This window comes from Eptesicus fuscus, chromosome 12 (genome assembly GCF_027574615.1).
Source record: "Eptesicus fuscus isolate TK198812 chromosome 12, DD_ASM_mEF_20220401, whole genome shotgun sequence".
Classification (NCBI taxonomy): domain Eukaryota; kingdom Metazoa; phylum Chordata; class Mammalia; order Chiroptera; family Vespertilionidae; genus Eptesicus; species Eptesicus fuscus.
The window spans coordinates 54,768,856-54,775,901 of NC_072484.1; positions in this window are offsets into that span (position 1 = coordinate 54,768,856).

Consider the following 7,046-nt stretch of genomic DNA (forward strand, 5'->3'; position numbering starts at 1 on the left):
CTGCGTGCCCGGTGAGTCAAGCCATGGATGGCACAGGCCTGCAGAGAACAGGCACGCCGGCAATCCCGCCTCTGCGCATGAGCTGCAGAGGAAACACCTTTTCTGACCACTCATTGGCTAAGCTCCCCCGTACGCCACTCGCAGTGTTCTTGGTAACTTGGGTAATAAGAATCCAAGAAGGTGATCTAGGGTTTTTCCACCTCGTTCCTGGAGGAAAAAACCAAGGTCTGCTGCTGTCATATCCTTCCCTAGCCGGTTTGCCTCAGTGGATAGAGCCTCGGCCTGCCGACTGCAAGGTCCAGGTTCAATTCTGGTCAAGGGCATGTACCTAGGTTGCATTTGAGTTTTTGCTGTGTCATACCCTGTCTATGGTGCTGCATTATTTTATTTCGTTATGACAACCATATGAGGTAGAGTTTATAAATAAGGAATCTGGAACTTAGAAGGTAACGAAGAGACTACTAAAGCAGCCTGAGTAAAAAATTTTGAAACATTGAATTAAAGCTGTGTTGTATGGGATGAAGATGAGAGAAGATGGATAAACTCTGAGAGAATATAGTGGAAGAATTGGTACAAGTTGATAACTGACCAGAGAAGAATCATGGCAAAGGATCTAGGGTAATTGGGAATTTTGATTTGGGTAATTGAGTAGATGGATTGACTGAGAAGGGAATACTGGAGAATTAGGTTGGGATGATTGGATAGGAAGGATGAACTCAGTTTTGGTAAAGATTTTAAGGTAGTTGAATATTTTCCAAGTGGAGATAACCTATTTGGTATATAATTGGATATGTTTAGAGTTAAGGAGATTGAGTTAAGGAAATTTATGAATATAGTTATTTGAAGGTTTAGAAGAGCTCACCACCCTGAGATTTATTTTTTATTTGTTTAAATAAATCTTTATTGTTCAGATTATTACAGATGTTCCTCTTCCCCGCCCCCCCATAGCTCCCCTCCACCCGATTCCCCCCCTCACCCCAACCCTATACCCTTACCCCCCACCACTGTCCTCATCCATAGGTGTAAGATTTTTGTCCAATCTCTTCCCACACCCCTCACACCTCCTTCCCCCCGAGAATTGTCAGTCCACTCCCTTTCTATGCCCCTGATTCTATTATATTCACCAGTTTATTCTGTTCATTAGATTTTTTTTTATTCACTTGATTTTTAGATTCACTTGTTGATATGTATTTGTTGTCACTTTGTTGTTCATAATTTTTATCTTTACCTTTTTCTTCCTCCTCTTAAAGAATACCCTTTAATCCTGGTTTGCTGGTGATGAACTCTTTTAGCTTTTTCTTGTCTGTGAAGCTCTTTATCTGACCTTCAATTCTAAATGATAGCTTTGCTGGGTAGAGTAATCTTGGTTGTAGGTTCTTGCTCTTCATCACTTTGAATATTTCTTGCCACTCCTGTCTGGCCTGCATAGTTTCTGTTGAGAAATCAGCTGACAATTGTATGGGTACTCCCTTGTAGGGAACTGTTTTTCTCTTGCTGCTTTCAAGATTCTCTCTTTGTCTTTTGCCCTTGGCATTTTAATTATGATGTGTCTTGGTGTGGTCCTCTTTGGATTCCTCTTGTTTGGGGTTCTCTGCGCTTCCTGTACTTGTAAGTCTATTTCTTTCATCAGGTGGGGGAAGTTTTCGTTCATTATTTCTTCAAATAGGTTTTCAGTATCTCTCTCTCTTCTTCTGGCACCCCCATAATTCGAATGTTGGTACGCTTGAAGTTGTCCCAGAGGCTCCTTACACTATCTTCATATTTTTGGATTATTTTTTCTTTTTGTTTTTCTGGTTGGGTGTTTTTTGCTTCCTCATATTTCAGATCTTTGGTTTGATTCTTGGGGTCCTTTGTCCTTTGGTCTACTGTTGAATTAATGTACATTAGTCTTTATTTCAGACAGTGTTTGCTTAATTTCTGACTGGTCCTTTCCATTTTTTTGGCATTCTCATTAAGATCCTTAAAGGTCTCACTAAGTTCCTCGGAGGTTTCTAGAAGATTCTTGAGTAACCTTATAACTGTGGTTTTGAACTCTATATCCAGTAGTTTGCTTTCCTCCATTTCTTTCATTCGTGATATGTTTCTTTGTCTCTGCATTTTGCTGCTTCCCTGTGTTGATGGAGTGGCTTTGTGTGGTAGGTGACCTATAGGGCCCAGTGATTCAGCCTCCCCAATCATCTGAGGTGGACACTCTTGGTGCACCCCTTTGTGGGCTGAGTGCACAGTCTTGTTGTAGTTAAGCCTTGATTGCTATTGGTACACTGGGAGGAATTGACCTCCAGGCCAATTGGCCATGAGGACCCACTGTGTCTATAATGGAAGAACTGCTGTGCTGGAGACACCCTAATGGGGCAGGACTTGCTTCAGTGGGGCTTTGGTGCTCACTGAGTCTGCCTCTTGAGTGTGTCACTTATGGATGTGAGGAGTTGAAATCTGGTGTTGTCTCACACTGACCACTAGGTACACTGGCTCCTGGATCTCCAAGGAGGTGCAGGTCAGCTACTGTCTGAGGCCACCCAGCAGGAGCTACAGCGAGATCTGCAGATTTCTCCTCTTTGCTTGGGGTTTGGAAGTTTTGGAGCTGACCCAGCTGTAGTTTGTTAGGTTAAGCTGCGATAGGGCAGGCCATTCATATGCAAAAGCCACTGCGCACAGTTTGGGTGGGTTTGTAAATTGGGCAGGGCAGGGTCTCGGAATCATTAGGGAGTGCAAACAGTGATGGCTGCCAGTCAGCCCTCTCTGTGTCTCCGTGTTTCCGTTTCCCCACGCCCCGCGCCCCAGCGCAGTAAACAATGATTTCTGCGAGCACCTCTGCAAGAGAGCCGCCCTCACTTTCCGACCCGATGGCAGACAGTCCCGCTTCTTCCTGTAGGAGTCTGGGTCCCCAGAGTCTCACCGGAAACTGGAGTTCAGAGCAGTCGGGAGCTTGTAACTCCCTCCAGATGGAAAAAAACAGCGCACCCAGTCACCAGCCCGATTCGCACGCCTCCGTACCTCTGCTTTCCACGCCTATGCACGTCTTATCCAGTCTCAATGTGCTTTTCTCTTTCCTTCTAGTTGTAGAACTTCTACTCGGCCAGCCTTCCCATGGTTCTGGGTGATAGACGTCTTGTCTTTCAGTTGTAGTTTTGGTGTGGTTGTGAGAGGCAGCATGTACAGGTGTATACCTTATGCCGCCATCTTGGTTTCTTCACCCTGAGATTTATAAAATGAAAGGGTAGGAGAAAGTTGTGAGGAACGTTATTACTTGAGATGGCATGCCCAAGAAGAGTGATTGAAACTAAGGGAAGAGTCTCAAGAATAAAAAGAAGAATCAGTACTGTCACATCACAATTGAAGCTGAAGAGTGACTTTAGGAAAAGAAGAGGGATCTACAGAGTGGTGGAGGCAGTATTGGACACAGTAAGTATGCACTAGCAGTCACAGTTAAACTTCAGAGGAGGTTGATTGTACAATTTCTGTTTATAAAGGGGCTTTTAAATTTTGTCTGCTGCCATTAAATAGTTGTTTCATTATAAAAATGACTAGTATATAGACATAGGAACCACAAGTATAGACAGGAACTATTTGATTTTTATTTGGGGTATGCTCTGGTCTACATGGCCATGTGATGATGTTATTTTGTGTGAATTATAAATGTCACTATTTTGCCAGTTCATAATATAAAATAGTGAACTTGGTGTATCTACTAAAGGCATGACTTTGCTTTTTCTTTCTTATAAAACTTGTTCCATCTTTTGTCATAGTCACTGAAGTAAATACTAAGGAATTTACTGTGTGAATGGCTTTGTCCTTAGCCTCACCTTCCTGGAATCACCTTTAGTGAGGGTGTTTCAGTGAAGCCAGGGTTTCATTGTTACAGCAATATTATCTTAGACCTAGAGGAAACTTAAGGGCCAGTTACCGTGACTAAAGAGACTTCCAAGAAATGTTTGTCCCTGGATGTTGTTCTAGGTCTAATTAGCAGAATAGGAAGGTACGACAGTTTCACAGCTTTTAGTCTTTCTAAGGCAACTGTTTTGGAATATGTAGTGGAACACTGGCAGTTTCTATTTGCTCTTGAATTTGTCATCATACTTGTATTTATTGCCCCTCCTAAGGTAATGGGAGCCTCTGGCCTAGGAGACTATTTTCATGCTTCTATATAAAAGTCTATTATTTTAACAGTCTATAGAAGTAACTGAAAGGCATTATTCTGGAATAACAGTTACTCTCCTAATTTGGTAAAATTCAAGTTTAGAAATAAATTGGGAGATTAACATGTCATATTACACAGTTCTTACAAACCATTCTGCCTCAATGAAGGACAGCAAAGTGAGTATAGTTGTCATCTACATTAATAAAAGAGAAATATGTAAATTGACTATGACCAACAGCCAATCAGGAGGTAATATGCAAATTAGCAGGACAAAGATGGTGGTGGCCCCGCCCCCCAGCTGCAGAGCAGCCGGGCGGGGCAGGACGCCTGCTATGAGGGGGAGGGCGGGGGGGGGGGTGGAGGGAGCTATAGGAGCAGTGCTCCAGCCGGAGCGAAGCGAAGACTGCAGACTCCAGCCGGAGTCAGCGAAGACTGGCAGGAGCAAAGGTGGAAGGTGCGGCCCGAGCGAAGGCCAGAGTCCCGGGTGCCAGAGGAAAACCGGTGCCGGCAGCCAGGTGAAGGCAGGCCTATTGCATGAATCTTCGTGCAACGGGCCTCTAATCTATAAATAAAAGATTTGGGATATGGGTACAATGACTATTTCTAACACCTCTTGAATAATCACTTATAGATCTGTCTCCTATAATTATGTGGAACTCTGTAAATGGACATCGTTGTGGGTAGTTAGTTAACACTTTGATGGACTGTTATGCCAGGATAGCAGAATCTTAGAGTTATCCAATCTGTGATATATGGACTTCCAGCTTTTCTTGGACACTGTCAGAGTCAGGGAGCTCATTTCATTTATGAATATATCAGGAAGTTAAAGAAAAAACTTTTATTCTGGGTGTGAGAGAATTTTAATACATCACCAAATTAAATGGAAGGACAAGAACATATTGTAGACACAACTTAAGACAATTTAAAATCATAAACAAAATGTGAGGTAGACTAGTGAAATTCACCAAATTTTGGTTAAGAAAATTTTACAGTAATAAAGTTAACAGGTGCCTCCTTTTCTAAAAAAAAAAAAAAGCATTTGCATAAATTACAGCCAAAGAAACAAAACACCTGACTACAACAATTCTAATTTTACTTTACATTCAGTATTAACCTGTGTGAACTGTCATAGTTCAACAGGTCTATAGGTTAATTATTATGGAGGCCTAGAGAACACATTCATACCACAATGTTTCTAAGGAATGGCAAGGCTTGAAGCTGAACACACCAAGGTATGTATTAACAAATCATGGTGTCCTGTGCTTGTGCAATTTTATCCTTAAAGGAGAAGGACCTAACATTCTCTAAAGAATTATACTGTTAAGGTGATTTTAAAAGATTTAAACCTTAATAAGAAAGACATTGAAAAGAATAGGCAGATCAATTTGAACTGTCTATCATTGGGGTGATGGTCTTTTGACTTTATTCTGGTATTTCTTTCCACAGGGTTAAATAGTATTTAAGAGATTATAATCACTTGATTTTTCAGAGTGCAGCCTTCACTAATATAGAGTACCTGCATCTAAAGTAACTACTTTAAAAACGTTCTTTAGACTATGAAGCCATAAAGCCAGAAGAAAACCTGAGAAGCCATCTGCCCCAGCCAGGTACAACTGTTTTAGAATTATTTCAAGTATTTTATTTGCCCTATATAGTAATATTATTGGAATATTGCACAAACAGTGGGTTTCTTGATATCAACTGCATTAGGCCCTTTCAACCAAACAGGAACATTTGAAATACATTCATATCTAAATCAACCTACTTCAAAACGTACCTTTGCCAAAAATTCTGTTATACTAAAATTAAGGAGTATTTTTAAAGCATACATAAGGCAGATCAGATCCTCTTTTAAGGACAATTAAAAATGGGGTTTAAAAGAATTGTTCATTCAAAATATATTTAAAGCATCATAAGTAACTATATTAAAACCAAGAGATCTGCAAACCATTTTCAGGTTAGTATATTCCATCTTACTAGCTGTAAACTCCTTGTTATCACAAGCTAATAAAACTGGTCAATTAACACTATTTGTTCTAAGTAAATGCAGGCTTAGTAGACCCCCTTTCAGTAGTTTCAGGCCATAAATAAGATAACAATTCAAGTAAAAATGGCCATGTTAAGTGGGGATAAAGTGGTACATACAGGCTAATGAGAAAAATGTCAAGAGGTTGTGTGATAAGAATTGGAGTAATTTAAGGGTAAACTTCCAATAGACTTAATTCTAAAACATTTTCTAAAAATCTGTTTTTAATTTTAAAATAATGGTGAGAAATTTATAGAAACTTATGCCTCCTACTATTGATACTGAGCAAACACTTCCCTTGCTGATTTTAATGAGTCAAAGACTTTTTAATGGAATCTTCCTTACTCCTTACAAAAGAATCAACTGATAAAGACAGTTCTGTCTCTATGAGCTCATTTCCCTTTTCATCAATTTCTGTGTAGTGGTCAATATAGGCAGATAAAATATTAAGTGTATCTTTCAAAGGAAGCTTTGCTTGAGTCTCTGAAAAGAAACAAACTAGTTCCACTACATACAGAGCCATTGTCTGGCATGTAACTTTGCTGGTGTCAACTGCTTAATTCCAACCAAGTAGGGTGGGCATGCATTGACTGCCAAAAGTTCCTTAATTGGCTCAACTATTGAATCAGGTTCTTCTTATACAAGATTAATCATTGTTCCATATTCTCATAGACATGGTGTGCTTAGAGACTGGAAACATTTTTAAAGAATGGAAAAAGCAAAGTAATTTAAGCAAAGAGAAGCTGCTATATACACAGTGCCTGCTCTGCATTTACTGATTTGTTTGTTCAGTTTAAATAGTAAACTTTAAACTCCTGTGGAAATTTTGCCAAAAGTTTCAATACATATAAGATTATAAATCTTAAACTAACACTGCACAGA